We start from the raw sequence: 20,760 nt of genomic DNA, 5'->3' as shown, positions 1-20,760 counted from the left end.
CCTATGGCATATCCACTGGCGTCGCACATTACCTCAAAAGGCATCCCCCAGTCTGGAGGTTGTATTATGGGTGCGGAGATCAGATTGTTCTTCAAGATCTGGAAAGCCTCCTTGCCGTCTTCATCAAAATTCCATTCGACTTCATTTTGGAGTAGCCTTGTCATAGGTTGAGCGATTTTTGCAAAATCATTGACGAACCTTCTGTAGAGGCCAGCATGCCCAAGAAATCCTCGCAACTGCTTGATGTTTGTTGGGTAGGGCAACTTTGCTATAATTTCAATCTTGGCTTTGTCCACTTCTATTCCTCTGCCTAAGATTACATGTCCGAGCACAATCCCTTCTTTGACCATAAAGTGACATTTCTCATAATTCAAAACCAAACTCTTGTCAACGCACCTTTTCCAAATTTGCTAGGCATGAATCGAAGGTTTGTCCATAGACGGTGAAATCATCCATAAACACCTCGATGCAGTTTTCAAGGAGATCCGAGAATATGCTCATCATGCACCTTTGGAATGTGCCAGGGGCGTTGCATAGCCCAAACGGCATCCTTCGATAGGCAAAAGTGCCAAAAGGGCAAGTGAATGTGGTTTTGCCTTGGTCCTTCTCTGCAACCCAAATCTGCATATATCCCGAGTATCCATCCAGAAAACAAAAATATTGATTTCCCGCAAGTCTTTCGAGCATCTCATCGATGAAAGGCAAAGGAAAGTGATCCTTCCTTGTTTTTTGATTGAGTTTGCGGTAGTCAATACACACCCTCCAGCCGGTTTGCAACCTTGTAGCAATCAATTCCCGGAATTCATTCTCCACTACTTGTATGCCAGACTTCTTGGGCACAACGTGCACTGGACTCACCCACCTACTATCGGACACTGGGTATATTATGCCCAAATCCAGTAGCTTGAGTATCTCTTTCATCACAACTTCCTTCATGGCTGGATTTAGCTTCCTCTGGGGTTCTCGGACTGGAATTGCATCCTCTTCTAGTAATATGTGGTGCATACACACGGTAGGGCTTATGCCCTTGATATCGGCAAGGGTCCATCCAATAGCTTCCTTGTACTTACACAGAATCTTCTTGACCTTGTTTTCATCTTCGGGTGTTAACTCTGAGTTGATGATTACGGGCAAAGTGTCATTATCGCCTAAAAAGATGTACTTGAGATGTTTGGATAGAGATTTCAGTTCGAGCTTGGGGGCTCTATGGATTGAGGGCACCAATCGATCTTCTCTTTCAAGGTATGGATGTTTAGAGCCTCCGTGTGGTTGACTCCTTCACTCCAAACATTTAGCATTTTCACCGCCTCCCGCAGTGGTTCCTCTTGAATGTCTTCCTCGGTGATTCCATTCTGGATTATCACGTCAAAAGGTTCCCTGAATGTTGTTCTGGGCAAAACCTCCTCAACAACTCTATCGATTATGTCGACACTTTTTACCATCTCTGTGTCAGCTGGATGCTTCATGGCGTTATATATGTCGAATGTCACTGTCTCTCCTTCGAACTGACATGTCAGTTTGCCCGTATCACAATCGATGCGTGTCCTGGCAGTCTTTAGAAATGGTCTCCCCAAAAGCATAACTGGGTCGCGTGCTTTTGACTTCCCCATGTCAAGGTTGTAGAAGTCCGCTGAAAAAATGAGTTCATCCACTTTGACCAAAACGTCTTCCAGTATTTCCTCTGGGTATACGTTTGACCTGTCTACCAATTGAATCACCACTCGGGTACGCTTCAGTGGCCCTATCTCCAGATCCTGGTACATGGATAAAGGCATAACGTTGATGGATGCCCCTAGGTCAAGCATTGCCTTCTCCACCTTCATGGTTCCTATTACACAAGGGATGTAGAACATTCCTGGATCCCCACACTTTATGGGCATATCTCTTTGCAAGACTGCGGATACTGACTCGCCCACCTGAAACTTGGCATCATCAGTATATTTAACTTTCCGGGTGCAGAGTTCCTTGAGGAATTTAGCACATCTGGGCATAGAGCGTAGTGCGACCAGAAGGGGCATATTGACTTCCACCTTTTTGATGATTTTCACCAATTCGGTTAGTTCTTCCTTTTCCTGTTCTTTGGCCATTCTGCCTGGGAAGGGGATTATGGGTTCAGCCTGGCTCAATTTCTCTTTGCCTTTCCCTGTTGTCTTCTTCTTGGTTTCTCTTTCTTGGGCAAGTTCTTCCTCATCTACCGATCCCATTCCAACTTCCTCACTAACCTCTGGTTCCTCTTAATTTTTCTTTCCAACAACCTCGGGTAATTCCTTGCCACCCCTAAGTGTCATAGCATTTACTTTCTTCACCTCCACTTGGGAAGGAAGTTCCCCTTGTTTGCTTCCAAGTCGAGCTACCGCTTGGGCAAGATGTGACAATTGGGCATTCACATTCTGCATCCCTCCTCTTGTCTCCATTATGAATTTTTCAGTCTCTTGCTGGAATTTCACCTTTGTTGCGCCATTTGGTGCACAAGTTCTGACAAGGATGACCCTCTTGCCTGTTGAGGTTGTTGCGAATATTGTGGTGGATTGCTCATTTGTCCTTGGTTTGGTCCCAAAAAGTTGTTATTGCCGTACCTGAGGTTTTCGTGCTGTCTCCATCCTTGATTGTTGTATTGCTGCATGTAAGGTTTGAAGGGTTTTTGATGCTGAACCCCATTATTTCCTCCTGGCTGTTGCACAATGGCATAAAGTTCTTCATCTTCGAACAATTGTGGGCATTCATCAGTTGCATGTGAATTTGCCATGCAAAGTTGGCATGTCTTCACAGGTTTCCGGATGTTTGGGGGTCTCTTGGTTGGATGTTCCTTGGTTCGTCATGAATTTCTCAAACATGTTGCATAGCTTATCCAACTTATCGTCTTGGGCAGAAGGTTTTGGCGTCGGAGCAGTTCTGACTATTGTTCCTTCTTCATCCCTTGATTCCTCGGCCATATCGGCTATGAGTTTGAAAGCCTCCGCTGCAGACTTGTTTAGGATCGATCCTCCACAGGCGGCGTGCAACCATTGCCTGTCTTGCCTTCGAAGTCCTCCCACGAAATACCGAATAAGGTCATGATCCGGTATTTGATGTTGCGGGCATTTGGCCAACATTTGTTTGAACCTCCCCCAATACTCGTAGATGATTTCTCCTGATCCCATCTTGATGTTGCTTATCCGGGTCCTCAAGTTTTGGATTCGGGAGGCTGGAAAATACTTCTCCAAAAACTTGCTCTGCAACTCCTACCAGGTCCGAATGCTTCCTTCGGGCAAATCGTACAACCACTCCCTCGCTCCTTCTAACAGAGAGAACAAAAAAGTGAGGAGTCGGATGTACTCGCCAAGTGCTTGAGTTGCGGTGCGCACTATTCCACATGCCATCTCAAAGTCCTGGAGGTGCCTTTGAGGGTCCTCCCCAGGCATATCACTGTACTTGGGCAAAATTTGAATCAGTGTATGCTTCAGCTCCCAATTTCCAGTGATCTCCGGTTGTACTATGACTGACGGCCGGAGGTTTAGGTTGATCGGAAACATCATGTCCCGGAGGGTCTTGTTGGTGTTGTCATTTGCTGGTTCCGGAATTTTTGCCATCTCTCTCTCTTCTTCTAATTACCTTTCTCTCTCTCGTGCTTCTTGTTCTGCCCTGCATCTATTACCGTTGTTCAGTCGGACTAGTCGCTCAATCTCCGCGTTGAACAAAAGGTCTTCGTTACCTGCACTCCTGGTACGACGAATCATACATTAAGGCAAAACTCACACTCAAATTACAAAAGAAATTACTAGCGCTCTCAGCTCCCGGTAACGGCGCCAATTTGACGAAGCCGTCGTTTGAGCTTCGCGCAAATAAAATATCATGTGCCCACAACTAGACTAGCTAGTGGTAAGTCCAGAGTCGAATCCGCAGGGAACTGAGCAGTAACTCCTCCTGCAAGGGTGTCACTAAAAAGGATTTGTATTCTGACGGGTTCTGACCACAACGTGCTTATGGGCAGAACAATGTTTCCAACTAAAACTGAAATAACAAAGGTAAATGAATCAAATAACAAAACAATCCTGACTTGGGTTTGAATCACTAAACATGAACTAGGCACTCGATCATTGGTGCAAAGATAAATTACTATACTCGCATACCAGTGGTTATAGGCATAAGAATTATTGCGCCCCTATTGTCACTCGTCACGCACGCAAAAACCCCTCGCCCAATCTATCCTTTCAGTTTATGATCCCTTAGAAGGTTTAGTTAATGGAAATCAACTACCCCGGGCAACATCCACGCTCTCTGCGATGGCCTATCACTAGTTGTGCTTTGCCCAGAATGCTTTAAGATTTAGATAGACCCACTTGACTCTTACGCAGATATTTCACCACAGTCACGGCTCCAACACTCGTTCTACTATTTTGGAGGTCGATGGTGTTTCGCCTTGTGCCCAAAGTAATACTTGTGGTCAAAACTCCCCAGTTAACTAGTGATCAATTAATTAACCAAGTTGTTACAACCTTATTGGAATCAAACCTAATGTATCGGGAATATACTCATACAGTTGTTATGCCCAAATTAGACCTCTCGAGTTAAGTGTTCATGCTTAGATCATCTTGCCCAAATCAGAATATAAAATTAGCCAAACATAAAGTAAATATCAAAAGCAAAAGACATGATTAAAAGCAAACTGAAATTACTTAAAGGGATAAACGAATACTTACGGCCAAAAGTGTCGTGCAAAACATATGTTAGATAACCTAGAACTATGCCCACAGCCTGGGCAAGCTTGAACTCCACGATGAAAATAAAATGCACAACAGTCGGTTTTTCAGCACCCTTGGCTTCAAAGCTCTTCGGGTATTTATAGGTGCGATTAGGGCAACAGAAGGCCCAGCCTATGGTGTTGCCGTCAGATCCATGCAAGGCATGGAGATGCTATCTATTTTCAGACCTAGTATCTTGAAGATTTGTTTCCTTCCGGATAAGGTGGAGGTTTAGCCTCATCGGTCTCTTTTGGATGCTGCCGCCTTCGGCCCATATCAAGCGCCTACTTTGCAGTCCTGTCTCGCCCGTCTGTTGTGCTTCTGACTTCTTTCCCTGTTCTCCTCCTCTTGCCTATCAACTTCCGTGCGGTACTTATGGGCATAAGGGGTGGCCTTGCCTCCGAATCCCCTTTGCTTCCGGCACATACCTCTTTCACGAAAGGTGTCAGTAGTTTTGAGCCCTGAAGCACCTTTTGCCCACAAACTGGTCCTGCCACAGAACTACGCCTTCCCAGGCGACCAAACGACACAAAACTAAAGGAAAAGAATCTATCTAGACCTAAAATAAACACGAAAACAGAGCACAAACTTGGGCTCATCAATGAGAACATGGAGAAGTTGCGTATGAAGATTCGAACCTTGAAAATGGAAGGTTATCAAGAAGCGGCGGACAATGCCATCTTATACGAAAGAAGATTGTGTGTGCCTGATAAGGAGGATTGAATAATGAAATTATGAGTGAAGCTCATGACACTCCCTACACTGCACACCCAGGAAGCACGAAGATGTACCAAGATCTGAAAACTAGGTTTTGGTGGGAAGGAATGAGGAGAGAAATAACATCTTTCGTAGAAAGATGTTTGGCATGTCAACAAGTAAAAGCACTACACCAACGACCCTATGGCAAACTACACCCGTTAGAGATTCCAGAGTGGAAGTGGGATCATATAGCTATGGACTTTGTGACTGAGTTGCCAAAGTCGAAAAGGAGAAACACAGCCATTTGGGTAGTCGTTGATAGATTGACGAAGAGTGCCTATTTTATACCTATTCCAATTACTTATGGATCTGACAAGCTAGCTCAGATCTATGTTCGGGAGATAGTACGACTGCATAGAGTACCGATGACGATCACATCCGACGGAGATTCTAAATTTACCTCACGGTTTTGGATAAGCTTGCAGAAGGAGTTGGGTACTAAATTGAACTTTAGTACAACTTTTCATCCTCAGACAGACGGACAGTCCGAAAGGACTATACAAGTTTTGGAAGATATGATCTGAATTGTTGTGCTAGATAGAGGAACCCAATGGGAACAAGTTCTGCCCCTAATTGAGTTTGCGTATAATAATAGCTTCCAGTCAATTATTAACATGGCTCCATATGAAGCCTTGTATGGGAAGAAGTGTAGGTCTCCGCTCTATTGGGACGAGGCAGGAGAGAGAAAGGTACTTGGACCTGAAGCAGTAGAAGAAATGATTTCTACCGTGCGACAGATTTGTCAGGGAATCAAGGAGGCCCAAGATCGTCAAAAGTCCTACGCAGATACCAGAAGAACAGAGATTCATTTCGATGTGGGAAATAAAGTTTTTCTGAAAGTTTCCCCGTCTCGAGGAGTGCATTGATTTGGAATGAAAGAAAAGCTTAAACCGAGATACATAGGACCGTATGATATACTAGAGAAAGTAGTCCCCGTTGCTTACAGACTTGCATTGCCACCAAACTTCGCGAACGTCCACGATGTTTTTCATGTATCTCAACTGAGAAAATACGTGTTTGATCCAAAACACGTCATTCACCAAGAAAAAGTATCCCTGGAACCAGACTTGAGCTATGAGGAGAGACCAGAAGTTATTCTGGATAGGAAGATACAATAGTTGCGAAAGAAATTAATTGCTTTGGTGAAGATCCAATGGAGACATCATCAGCGAGAAGGTAATTTGCTTCCTTGGTTACGAAGGTCATCCATCGGTGTTGATTCAGGATCTCTTCTGCTTCAGCGTGTTCTGACTTCGTCTGAAATGAAAAAGTGACTATCGCCTGTTCGTATCTGATACTTCTGGTGGTGCAATCGATTTCCTTGGTGCCGGACTTCTTTCCATCAGTTTTGGTCATTGTGGATGTATCTGCAGGAGATAGAATTTGCACAAGACAATCTCACAGCAGGGTTCTGTGGATTAGTGGTCAGATTGCATGCAAGAGAGAGAGAGTGCAAAAGTGTTGATGAGATGATAGAGAGAGACGTGGTGACTAAGTGTGATTGTGGAAGATGAACAGTTACTTAGGGTAAATGAAAAGACATCGGCGGTTTGAAATCCGCGCGCCAAGTCGAATTTAATGATTTTTAAAATCCGCAATAAATGCCCGTCAGAGAAATACCTTAAAATAAGAGATTTTAAATGATGAAGAATATTTGACGTAATCTCTTAATCATGAAAAAGGGGTGGAGATCAAATCATGCGAAGATTAGAATTAAAGAAATGTTCAAAAGGTATTTTGAATGGATCTTGATCATCAAGAGAAACTTGGTCACCAGTTAACAAAAAAAAAACATCTCAGTTCTTATCAGTTACAGTTAAGAACATTTTAGTCAAGTTCCCAACAATCAGTCAGGAATGACAACTTTAGCTGATTTGAATAGTACTACGTTCCCCCTTAGTTTGACAACCAGTTACCTAAAGAAAGGTTGACTGAAATGGCAATTAATCGAGAGAAAAAATCATAAATAAAGATCAAACAGTTCCAAAGCGTTAACAGTAAAGTTGCAACACAAGACTAAGCAAATGGAGATCATCAATTCGGTTCAAGAACATCATTTACAAGAGTATGAAATTTTTAAGGACGAAAGACATTCTGGACCTTCCTTTGTCTTCAGTTGATGCGAAGTTTCTTGCTTGCTTTCTTCTCTGGACTTTCGGATGTCTCTGCAGCTTCCTTCCCTTTTCCTTTCTTGTCTTCTTCAAGATTCTTGTGGTCGTGAGACTCAGGCATTGCGCTGCCTTCGGTCTGAATTCCCAATTGATGTTGAAGATTCATGACAGTTGATTCAAGGAAGGCAAATTTGATCTTGAGATTGTAGGTCTCATTTTCTTGTATGAGCAGCCTTTCACCTAGCAGTTGAATTTCCTCGTCAGAAGAAGGTTTTGCCGACTTCAGAATTTCATCAGCTGAGTCTTCGTTCCTTGTATTTTTATCTGAAGGATGAGTTTGACGATTTGGAGACTCAAGGCGAGTTTCATCATCAATGTTGAGATCTTCCTTGAGAAGACCTTTGGAAATCAGGTACTGTTTGAAGTTGAGAGACCAGTCATGGATTGCATCCCATAGATTTGTGACTTTAAATTTATCAAAGACACTATCTTCGAGAGCTTCCATTTCAGCGTTTGATAGAACTTCGTCAATTCCATGAAACTTGGATCTGGGCATAGTCTTGACGAAGATGAAGAAGAAGTAGCTGACGAGATCTTGAACTCTTCAGCATGTTTGGTTACCATGACAGAAGGAAAGGTGACAGAGATACAATGTTGAGCGAGGAGCATCACATAGTTCTTGAGAAGTGCGAGCGGTGTCACCGTGGATGATGATGCAGCATTGATATGAGCAGGCTCTGCAAACTTGACCTTTTTGTTGATGTTTTCAAGACAAAATTGGAAGAATCCTGTGAGAGAAGGATGAAGCTCTTCTGTTGGACATTTTTCTTTGTCAAAATTGTGACCTGTTTGGCTGTTGTTCTTCTTGACATTGAGGAGAATCAGCAGAGGATGATGGTGGTTGATGTGAAGTTTCGCCACCCGGAATCAGTACTTCCTATGATGTCTTCTGATCAATTTCCTCAATGTGTTCTTCGGATTGTGGGTGAGAAGAGTCAAGAAAAATCTTGACTGAAGTTGCAAGACAGTCGAGGTTCCTTTTGACTGAGCCTCGAGTTCTGTAGTGAACCTCTGTTGTTGAAACAGGGGTTTCCCCGATCACGTTGGGAATCACTCTGGTTGTGCTCTTTTTATCTTCAAAAAGATGAATTGTTGAAGGAACTTTGGTGGTGTTCTTCCAGAAGCATTGAATCAGATTCGTGCTGCGCAGGATCAAGGATGACACTCTTGTCCTTTGTCGTAAGTGTCTGGAGGAGTGAGTTTCCCTCTTTTCTTCAGCAAGGATTTGAAGATATGCCATTTCCCAGTTTTGAATTGGACGTTAAAAGCAGTGGAAGTTCCCCCTTAATAGATGACTGATTCTTCTTTAGGCACTTTGGTTTTGACTGTTACTGCACCTGCTTCTCTTGTTTCATCTTTCTTCTGTTCTGCAGAGTTGCTTCATGGATCACTCCTTCAAACATTTTTTACGTCTTCTTGAAGTTCAATTATGTATCTTCAAGACGAAGTAGAAGATCTTGCTTCAGAGACTGTAGAAGTTGCAGTCTGTTGATCAGTCTGCGCTCTTGAACGTTTCTTCTGTCAGCTTCGACTTTATCTGAGATAAAGTACATGATATTCCTCCGAACGTCTTGCACATAGAGAATCTCTCTAATGATTTGCCTGTGCTCCCTAAGAAGATTTTCAAATCTCATTCTTAGGTCTTGATATTCTTGTCGAGCTTGATCATAAACACAACTTTCTCCTGGAGATGAGTGGGTTGGACTCTGGTTTTCTTTTGGAAAGATGAGTCTGTCGTTGATCAGACCAACAAGTAAGAAGTAAATACTAAAAGCTGTAAATAACACAGAGATTTTAACAAGGTTCGAAAAACACTTCCCACATCCACGGTCGGTTGATCAGACCAACAACTTCACTGGGCAAGTGCTTCCGGGTGCACTGCAAACCTGAACGTGTGCTTACGGGTGCACACAACCGAAACAACCGAAGATCCAATCTTCAGTACCAACACACCTTGTTGGATTTCTCACTCCTAGCATGCACTGGGCACTAGGATATCACGGAGACAGAACACCTTTCTGAACTCTTTTACAACACAAACGCTCAATTCAGTAGGTTGAAGGGAGGTTTGAAAACTTGTCAACTAAACTTCAAAGAACAAATTCTTTGGAATTAGTTTGACCTAGGCTTTGGATAAACAAGATTTGCCTAAGGTCTAAGAGAATATATGTAATCAGCAGTGACTAATTTTTGACTTTGGGATTCTCTTCTTCGATTCAAACTTTGGAGAGTATGGGCTTTAGCTGAATAACAATTTTGGTAGCGTTTCAGCTTATGTCGTTGAATCGGTGAAGATTGAAGTGATCCTCGAGCGCTATTTATAGGAGAAGTCTTGAATAGATCCGTTGGCGGAGAAGGTCTTCAAGATTTCTTCCGTTAGAGAGTAATTCGAACTTGGGCTGAGGCTTCAATCTTCGAGGTTCCTTGTTTGGAGAGAACAGCTATGTTGAAGAGCAGGAGATGCGACATCTCTGAAAAGGTAATCACCAAAGAAGAATGACCTCTGCAGAGAAATGATGATCCTGAGATCTCTGCATTTAATGCGGCTATACTTCTGGAGAGCGTGGCTTCCTTTGAACGTTGGAGGTTCAGTTCGAGGAAGAATGTTTAACTCATACTTGACTTTAGTATCAGTCTGCTGATTCCACGTGGCTCGCATTAAGTAATCAGTCCAAACTGATTCTTCGACTGATGCTTCAGTTGGCAACTTCAGTCTTCAGTCCTTCGTTATTCAGTCTTCAGTCTTCAGAACAACAACTAAACTAGAAAAATAACTCTAACATTTGAGTTCAAGCAGTTCTAGTCTATTACAATAGAAACCTATTGATTTTGGTATCATCAAAATAAGGATTAGGATATTTCACTAAGTTCCCAACACTTGGAGAGCAGAGCTGGCAGAGCTGGGATGGGAGAGCAGGGTAGAGGAGAGGAGAGCAGAGTAGAGGAGAGCAGAGCAGAGTAGAGTGACTCAACCTAAACACATCTAGATTGACTTGCAATAGAACAAGGACATCCTAGCGATGGTAAGTTGACCCAGTGTCATCTCTCAAGGAAGATCTTTAAAGGCTTATAATTATATCACACGAAAACAGTAAAGATTTGGTGTGAAAGCAGTAAAATTAAACTAACACTTGGAATTAAACTTAACTAGACATTAAACTTAAGAATTATCTAGGCGGAAAAGAACCATTAACTAATGCTTGTAAATTAAACTTAACTAAAAACTTAATCTTAAAATTAACTAGGCAGAAAAGAACAAAGCATAAATACTTAAGCATAATTAAACTATTAAACCTAGGCATGATTAAAAGCATAAAGTAAAAGAATTAACTAGGCGAGTTGAATTTAAATAACTTTAATTAAAAGCTTCTAATCTAACTAGGCAGAAACGAAATTGCATAAATGAAAGTAAAGCATAATGAAAGTAGAAGCAAGTAAATAAACGTATTTAAATAAATACCGAAATCATCGAGAAGCAAATCTGTCACTTGATTACAACTCGAACGAAGAACTACCTAAAACTGAATTAAATGCTATCTAAGAACTAACTAAAGCTCGAAACTAAAGAACTATCTAGAACGAGAATTAAACTAAGATTGTTTTGATTGCCTAAGGTCTAAGCTACTATTGGAACGAAGGCTAAAAGATTCTTTTTCATGAAGAACATTGAGCCCTATTTATAGACTATCGATCAACCCTAATGCTGCTCAAAAAGGCATTGTGAAACTGGGCTTTAAAGATAAACATCAAGCAGCGTGCGCGCACAGGGGATTGCTAACTTGCTCGGCAATTCTTGGCAGCTCTGGCGTCTTTGGCAGCTCTGACGTGATGGAAGAGCTGGAAAATCATGACAGATCTGGATAAGTAGTCAGCTCTGTCTTCAGTGAGCTCTGGAATTGTGTTAACTCTGGCGCGTAAAGTCAGCTCTGGTGACTGAGCTTCAGCTCTGCTCTGACAAGTTTGTTCTGCTCTGGAGAATTCAGTTCTGATAGTGAAGTTCAGCTCTGGAGATGGTCAGCTCTGACTATGGAAGTCAGCTCTGCTCTGATGCAGACATATCCGCGCAACTCTGCTTTGGCGCAGCTTCTCAGCTCTGCTCTGGCGCGGACTTTCAGCTCTGGACACCAGTTTGCGCCTAAGTACGCAATTCTGACCCAAAATCTCCAACATAACACTCTTCCGTCTATAAAATCAGAATCTCCTGCAAAGCTAAAACAAACCCATAAACGCACCAATTTTCAGGATATTTAACTCAAAATAAGCACATGCAAACCCCCAAATTAAGAACAATTAAGCATAAATCATAGAGGAGAGGATAGTAGAGCAGAGAATAGTAGAGCATAGTAGAGGAGAGCAGAGTAGAGGAGTGCATAGTAGAGCAGAGCAGAGCATAGCGTAGTATACCAGAGCAGAGCATAGCATAGCAGATGCAAACCCCCAAATGGGTTTTGGGCTTACGTGTTGGGCCTTCTTATTTTAAAACATTTGGAATTTACTCATTGGGCTGTGCAAATTTTTCTTTTTTCATTAAATGGACTGCACTTAATTATTTAATTAAACTATTAAATAGTTTGATTAATTATTTTAAATGATAATTTGCATAATAATATTATATTATTATTATGTGCATATTTTAAGTAATTACTTATTATATGCTAAGCATGTTGCATTTATATTTTGCAATGAAAGTATTTATGATTTAATTGGTTATTATAATTCCAATTACAAAAGAAAGACGAGTAAGTATATTGTTGGTGTTCTTAACTCAAGAATTTTACTTTTCAATTATTTATTCATTAAATTTTGAAAACCCGGCTAAGTGAATCATAGAATGTTAAGCACTTTACCTTGACTTAAGATTAGATTCATGAGACCTATTAAGAGTATAAATTTCTTGTAGGCTTCGTGGATCGTGAGGACTAGCACCGCTATTCCGATTCAGAGATTAGAATAAACGACAGGCATTGCCTAATCAGGTGGGCTTATTTTCCAAATGTATGATTGAGCTAATGAGCTTAAATGTTTCATGAAATACAAACTGTTTATCCAATAAATATTTTTGTGCACTCTACCATGTTTAAGGCTCGCACAGTTAATCAATTGAGGTTCTCTTATGACCTAACACGTTGTTTGAGAATTGTGTACACTTGTTAGCTGACTCGATGAGTTGATCTTCATCGGGCACTAACCAGAGGCGTTATAAGGGTGCTCGGCTGGATGTGTTCCGGAGCATGAGAAATTTATTTTGGTTGTGAATTCAAGCAGTTGTGAATTTGAGTTTTAAAGTTTAAATTCACAACTAAAAACAGTAGTTGTGAATTCACAACTAGAAATAGAGTTGGTTGTGAATTCGAGATTTAAAACTCGAATTCACAACAAACACTAGCAATTCAACCGTGAATTCATCAAACTGGTTGTGAATTCGAGAATTCACATTCACAATCAAAACAACTAGTTGTGAATCTATATCTATATTATATATAAAAAAGGAGTTCAACGGTAATAATTTGCCGCCACAATTTAAACTTCAGTTATTTTAGAGAGATTTCTGCTATAATTTAGGAGATTTACATTAATTTGCAGTTTTCTAATTTTTTTTCTTCATTTTTTTTCTCTTTCTTTCTATATATATAGTTTTTTTCAAATATCTTATAATTTGGCTAATAACAAAATATACAATATATATATATATATATATATAGGGTGCGGTTATAGTGAGAACCACAATTATCGTGAGAACATAAGAACCAATAAAATTACTGCATCTGCTATACAAATTAATGCATCCTCTATTAAATTTAATGCATCCAAAAAAAATAATTTTTTTGCTCCCTTCAGGATTCGAACCCAGCATCTGCATCCATCCACCAAGATGATGCATTGTAACACCCCGTATTTTGAGAAGCTATTTTATGCCCTAGCTCGTATTTAATTTGAGTTATTAAATAATAGCTAGAGGAATAATGCACATGGGCGAATAAATGAGATAAGATTTTTGAGAGTTTAATAGGCGGCAAGATTATTTTCTCGGGCCTTATAAATCCTATTATAGAGAAGCCTATCTTCGCCCTATATTTTAATTGAGATATCTATGTGATATTAATATTTTACGTAGTAGAATATTCACATATGATTTTTGATGCATTGTTATTATGATATTAGATATATCATAATTGAGATAAGTTTTTCCCACACGGAAATAAATATATTTCCGTGGGATATTTTCCTACACACTAAATTAGTGATGTAAAGTATTCAAGCATATATGTGTATATCTTTCTATATTTCTCTCTCTCACTCTCGACTCTCTCTCAATCTCTCTCACTCTCTCTCACTCTCGACTCTCTCTCAATCTCTCTCACTCTCTCTCACTCTCGACTCTCTCTCAATCTCTCTCACTCTCTCTCACTCTCGACTCTCTCTCAATCTCTCTCACTCTCTCACTCTCGACTCTCTCAATCTCTCCTCGACTCTCTCTTTCTCCCTCACTCTCTCTCACTCTCGGTCTCTCCCTCTCTCCCTCCCCTCACGCACACTTCTCTCTCTCCCTCATTACTTCATTCCTCCCCCATAAATGTTGCACACATGCAACATTAAAACCTAACTAAAGTAGCTAACCTAGTTAGCCAACACAATCCCACCCTTTAAGCTCACACATCTCTCTCTCATATCTCTCACTCTCGGCTCTCTCTCCTCCCTCCTCCTCTCTTCTCCTTCTCTATTCACCTAATAGGATGACATATCCACCATTACTCCATCTTTGACTAACAAGATAGTGTAGTAAAGGAAGATCAACAAGCACATGCAAGTCTTCTCTCTCCCCCCCCCCCTTACTCGATCTCTCTCTCCCTCGGCTCTCCCTCCTCTCTCTTCTCTTCTTCTCTCTTCTCACTCTCTATTCATATCACTTCATGACATCCTCACCATCACTCCTTCATTTACTAACAAGATATGCATTCATATCAAGATCACACCATCACCTCTCATCAAAGCAAGCAAGTTCTCTCTCCTTTTTCTACACCATTCGGCCGCCCCTCTCCTCTCACTTCACCACACTTTTTCATCTTGTTTCACCAATTATAGTAAGGATTAAGGAAGCCAAAAGTGTTCTAGCTACACACTAAAGCCTTCAAGGGTGCATCAATCCTAAGCACAAGCTCCAAGAGGATTTCACATCATCCCCTACTCCACCTCCATTAATCTTGTGGGTAGCAACCTCAATTCTTCTTCCATGTTGTATATATATAGTTTTCTTGATATATAAGCATGTTTATTGAGGTATATAGAAGCATGATAATCCCCTCTCTACTCTTGTGATTTTCGAAAATTTTGATGATAGAAAGCATGAGAAATTCTTTCAACTTTCCACTACATTCATGAGCTCATACACCTCTCCATGTTAGATACATGAGAGGAAGAGATATGTTTCTTGAGAACCCTTGAAAGGGCTATGTGTTATGATTAGTAAAGCATGATAAGTTCTTAGTAAGAAAATGCATGAGAATGATAGTGAAAGCATGAATCTATGATGATATGTGTAATAGGTTAAATTCGACCATTTCGGGAATTTTCGTACGTTCTGGACTGATGAGTTGACGAGGTTTCCCTCGTCCAAAAATCTTAAAAATTTTATGGTGTGTACATATATGAGTCTTGTAAGTACTGGTAAAATTGCAAGTCATTTGGACTTGGTTTACTACCTTTTTAAAATATAAAACGTTTACTGCGCATTTCCACCGGAAATTTTGAAGGGCAGTCTGTGGAGTCACACTTTTCAGTAACTTTAAAAAATATTCAGCCTCCCAAATTTTTATGGTAGAAAGATACAAGTGTTATACAGACTCATGTAAAATTTCAAAGCATTTGGACAACGTTTACTAATTTTTAAAAATCCTAGCTTCCAGTCGTGCCAAACTGCCGAATCTGGTAGACTGTGGGAAAACACCCATATCTCTTAAACCACTTGGAGTTTTTCAGTCTACTGTTTTTTAAAAGAAACTAGACTCAAAGAGGTTTTCATCGGTATAAGTCTCGAATCCAGGAGATTCCTGAGTTAAAGCAGTTTATTCATTAAAGTCGAGACAGAACAGAATGGTAAACTGGAAGGTCCGAAAATTTTACTTTGATTTTTGTGTTAAGAATTTTTAAAGGGTTTTGGTGGAATTATACACCATGATATGGCATGAAAATGCTACTAGAAAGTTTTATAAATTTTTTCAAGGCTTATATGAATATTTGGGATTTTCCCCACAAAGAAAAAGATTTCAAGTTCATATAATGACTTTTAAGTCATTTGATTATTAAGATAAGTTATATGCATATTATGTGAAATAAGTGATTATTTGAAGCATGTATGATTAAGTGATATTTTTGAATGCTATTTGCCTAGGATTGAGAGTCCTTTAATTGGATAAGATATCCGATTATATTGGGAAGTCCAGTTGGGTAAATAGTGGAGAAGTTATAAGATGAGATTATGCACATGATGAAAGTTTAAGCTTAAGTATGAGATATGAGTTAGATGAGATTCTAACTAGAGTTTATTTTGTCACATGGCAATCTAAACACGTGCGCCACTAAAGGTTCGAGTGACAGCCGGCGTTAGTACGACCCCGAGCGTTATGTCATCGACTCCTGAGACAGGTGGGCTTTATTCTAACTCTATTATGGCAAGCTACCATAATAACGAGTTCAAATGCAAAGTATTATGAAAATAAAGCATGATGAAGCATTATTGATGAAAATGAAGCATGTTGAAGCATTATTGATGCATATTATGAAAATTGTCATCTTGCCATATATATTATTGATGAGAATGAGATATGGTATGTTGCCTCTATGAAAGACATGATTATGATCATGATGCAAGATATCGGCCTTTGACTGATCTAGATGACAGTAAAGGTTTTGTGCGCAGAGGTGATCGTGAGCCGTCTCTAGTCGGCCGGTCACGGTGATTTGAAGGAGGCCTCCTTCTCTTCACCTAGTATATATATGTATATGAGTTCTCATAGTTGGCACATACCGTGAATATAATGTCTGCAGACTAATGATATTATTATGATGATGCAAATGAGTTTATGACAGAAAAACGTGAACAGGTATTTTAAATCTCATGTAAATCCTGTTGATGCATTGAAAAGGGCAAGATTGACATATAGCTCTAAGAGCAAGATTTAAATTATTTCCGGCATGTGTCCACTGAGTGCTTTTTGGTACTCAGCCCTGCATATATTTCTAAATGTGCAGGTCTGGCTTGGCGCGAGGATGGGTGAAGGCTGTTGGAATTGTCAGTTGACAGTGTCTTTCTATGTCTCATGCTTATCTTATTGCTTTGACTCTATAAGATATTATACTCCCTGCTATATGTCTTCACACATATAGTAATGCATCGCTGCACAACTCTGATGAACCTCTTATTTATATTGCTGGTCTGTAATATCCCCTAAGGGAAAATACTTTCAAAACCCCTGCTAAGTCTTTAATTATGTTCTACCAAGCAAGCAATTTAATTTAGTCTTAACGTCTTTCTTGAAAAAGAGTATAGTTGCAAATGCTTCCGCTAAAGCAAGATGTAAATTCTATTTCTTTCATGATTATTTTTATTAGTCGTACGATACTTGGTATACGCTATCACTGGCTATATCGGGCTGCGACAGAGTGGTATCAGAGCAGCTCGTCTGCTCTGAGCATAATCCCTTATAGAGTCTCTTCTCAATTGAGTTATTAGTCTAAACTAGAGTCTTAGACTAAAAGAGTTATGTCACTGACAAGAGCCAACACCCCATCTCCGCCAGCTTGACGAGGTATGCAAGTTAAAGTTAAAGTTACTTATATGCATGAGATATGCATTTGATTGAGTTTAAAGTTACTTATGTGCATGAGATATGCATTTAAGTAAGTTAAAGTTGCTTATGAGCAAGAGTTATTTACATGCAATTGATGAAGCAGTTGAGAAAGCAATATTTATAAGTTGATGAGAAATGATATTTATAAGTTGAGAAAGAGGCACGATTAGTGCATGATGCAATGTTATTGAGTAATAGCGAGTAAGTCATTCTTGACTTAGTTGAATAACACGAGTTGTTATTTTGCTTATAGCATGGCAGAGAGTTTCGATATAGTACAGGCTTTCTACGACTGTACTTTAGAGCACCATGAGACTATTGGGGAGTTCTTGGCCCGTTTCCACCACAGGTGGATAGACGCCGTGGAGTACGGAGTCACAGCGCAGCAGGCCATGCAGATCCTACCTTATAGGATGCCACCCCACTGGCAGGCCTGGTGTCATTTTATCGCCCCAGACTTCTATAGCCCGTTGGCACCGGGTGGTTTTGAGGTGCGGTTTCCAGAGTACCTAGTCGTACTGATGAGCCGGTTCGTGATGTATGCGAACCCTCCATATTTCTATCTCACGGAGAGTGACACCTGAGAGGGGGAGGCAGAGAGTCAGCCTCAGGGTCTTCCTGAGACTGAGGATCCTTTGACGGCTTTGGGACTAGATCTCCTTAGCTCCCAGCCGATTGCTGACCCTATTTCTTCACTTCCTCATGGCACTCTGCCCGAGGATGAGACTCCTCCTATTGCTATCTTGGACCCTGACTACCCCATGTTTTCTCCCGGGATGTACTCCCCGACCTTCGGATATTTATCCTATGTCACCCCGATGACCATTGACACTACTGAGGCCATCGACACTCTTGAGCAGTTGATGAGCCCCATTCGTGAGACCCTCCCTGTTCCTCCCCTCCCTACTGTTGGAGAGGGTGAGATTGCCATGACTGATGTTGACCCTTTCGCACCAGGGCCTTCACGACCCCAGGGGATGGCTAGAGACCCGGAGGACGACGCAGGATTAGTCCCGGTTGTTGGGACTCTCGTCTCACAGCCCCTGGATCTTCCTAGCATGGGCTTGGCATTCGAGACGGACATTCCTCGAGGGGATCCGCTTCGAGAGAGAGCCTCTTACGACCCGTTTCACCGTGCTGACTCTGACAGTGAGGACGGCGTGCCATATGTGCCTCGATTGGGCGACGCTAGAGAGGATGACGGTGATGATGCTACGGAGGATGGGAGTGACGAGGGTAGCCGGGATGACGGTAGAGGTCATGGGTGGATATGGTACTGATATGATAGTATTATGTAGAGATGCATGTGTATATAGTAGCTTTGTTTTGATAGCCCATAGTTTTGGCTGGCAATGGATAGTTCCATCCCAGGCCAGGGCTTGTACTTATTTTGTTAGGCCCCTATAGTACACGGGTAACGGATAGTATCTGTACCCAGTTGTAGGGCTGATTGTACATAGATGCAGTATTGAGGCAGTAGATAGGTCTTTAACAGAGTAGTACTTTGTACTGACCTATAGCAGTTATAGATCATAGTGTACATTTTGTACAAAAGAAGTCCTCGCTGAGGCAATTTTCACGGTATATATATGATGGGCCGAAGCGGCCATTTTTGACGAAATGAGTAATGAGATTACTTGTTTTGATGCATTGTTATGAAGCAATTGTCAATTTGAAAGCATTGATTGAAAGCAAAGTACTTTGACGCATTAAGTATACTCTATGTGAAAATATATATTTATATATGTGTATACATGAGATGCATGATATATATATGAGATGCATGATATGTTGTGAATTTCTCAGCTATGAGACTAGAGTATGAGAAGCCTTGTCACATAGAGGAACTTATCTTTGATCAAACTTGTAGATTGTCATAATGCCTCCACGAAGAGTGAATAGAAATATACCCGAGAATGAGGAAGAACCCAGAGAACCTACGCCGCCGCCTCCACCTCAAGATAGGAGAGTGGAAGAACTTTTCTTAAGACAGAACCCACCGACTTTCGTAGGCACGGGAGACCCTGCTGACACGGAAGAATGGATTCGTGCTATGGAACGAATCTTTCGATTTCTGAGATGCAACGACGCAGAACGTCTTATGTGCGTGTCTTACCAGTTGAAAGGAACCGCCGACTATTGGTGGGAAGCAAAGCAAAAAACTATGACCCCGGAGCAGTTAGATGAACTCACTTGGGATCTTTTTAAGATTGCCCTGTGTGAAAAGTTTATACCCAGAAGCTATAGGAAAAAGAAAGAGATGGAGTTTACTACCTTAAAGCAAGGGAATAAGACTGTAGTGGAGTACGATCGACTATTCTGCGATCTAGCCCGCTATGCACCGTATAGAGTGGATACGGATGAGAAGATGTCCGAGTTGTTTTGCGCCGGACTGAGGCAAGAGATAAGAGTGGTATTAGCAAGTCAAACGGCACTTTCCTATGCCGAGGCCTTGAACAGAGCTCTAGATATGGAGCTAGCAATGCAGCCGGAGAAAGCAACACACGCACCAACGCCTCCATCAACCCAATACACTCAAGTATCAAACCCTCCCTACTCTAACCAGGGACAGAAAGGAAAACGCAAATGGGATAATCATAGAAATGACGGCAAGAAGCCATGGCAAGGCCAGAATGTTCACCCTCCCTTCGTGAAGGGCGATAAGTCTTTTTATGGTGGACCAGCGACCTCACACCCCGGACACCAAGGGATATCCCCTTGTCCTAAATGCAACAGGTTACACACAGGAGTGTGCAAAGCTGGGAACCCAAATTGTTTCACTTGTGGAAAACCAGGGCATTACTCGAGCCAGTGCCCCAACCGACAGCAAGGGATGAGTGGAGGAAGACCCAATCAGTTTCCAACCCCACAGCTCAGGGCAATGGAAGGAATTCTCCCTCTACCTCAACCACTACAGCAACAACCTTTTCGCCGTCCAAATCAGCCTCATAAGCAGCTACCTGCACCGCAAGCAGGAAGACCACAGCAATATCAAAGGATGTATGCTATCAATCAGAAGAATCAGGATAAGAATCAAGGAAACCTAACAGGTATTGGGGAACTGAAAGGTGTACCCATTGTTATTCTCTTTGATACAGGAGCATCACATTCTTTCATCTCACATACCTGTGTGGATACATTAGAGTTGAATGTAGAACCAGCTCAGTTACACTTAAGGGTAGCCACTCCCTTAGGAAAGGTCACCACAGTTACACACGTGTGTCCTAACTTGGAATTCGAATTAGGACCTCTTAAGCTTAA

This window comes from Salvia miltiorrhiza, chromosome 6 (assembly GCF_028751815.1).
Source record: "Salvia miltiorrhiza cultivar Shanhuang (shh) chromosome 6, IMPLAD_Smil_shh, whole genome shotgun sequence".
NCBI classification, from domain to species: Eukaryota; Viridiplantae; Streptophyta; class Magnoliopsida; order Lamiales; family Lamiaceae; genus Salvia; species Salvia miltiorrhiza.
Note: the sequence above shows the minus strand (reverse complement) of the source record.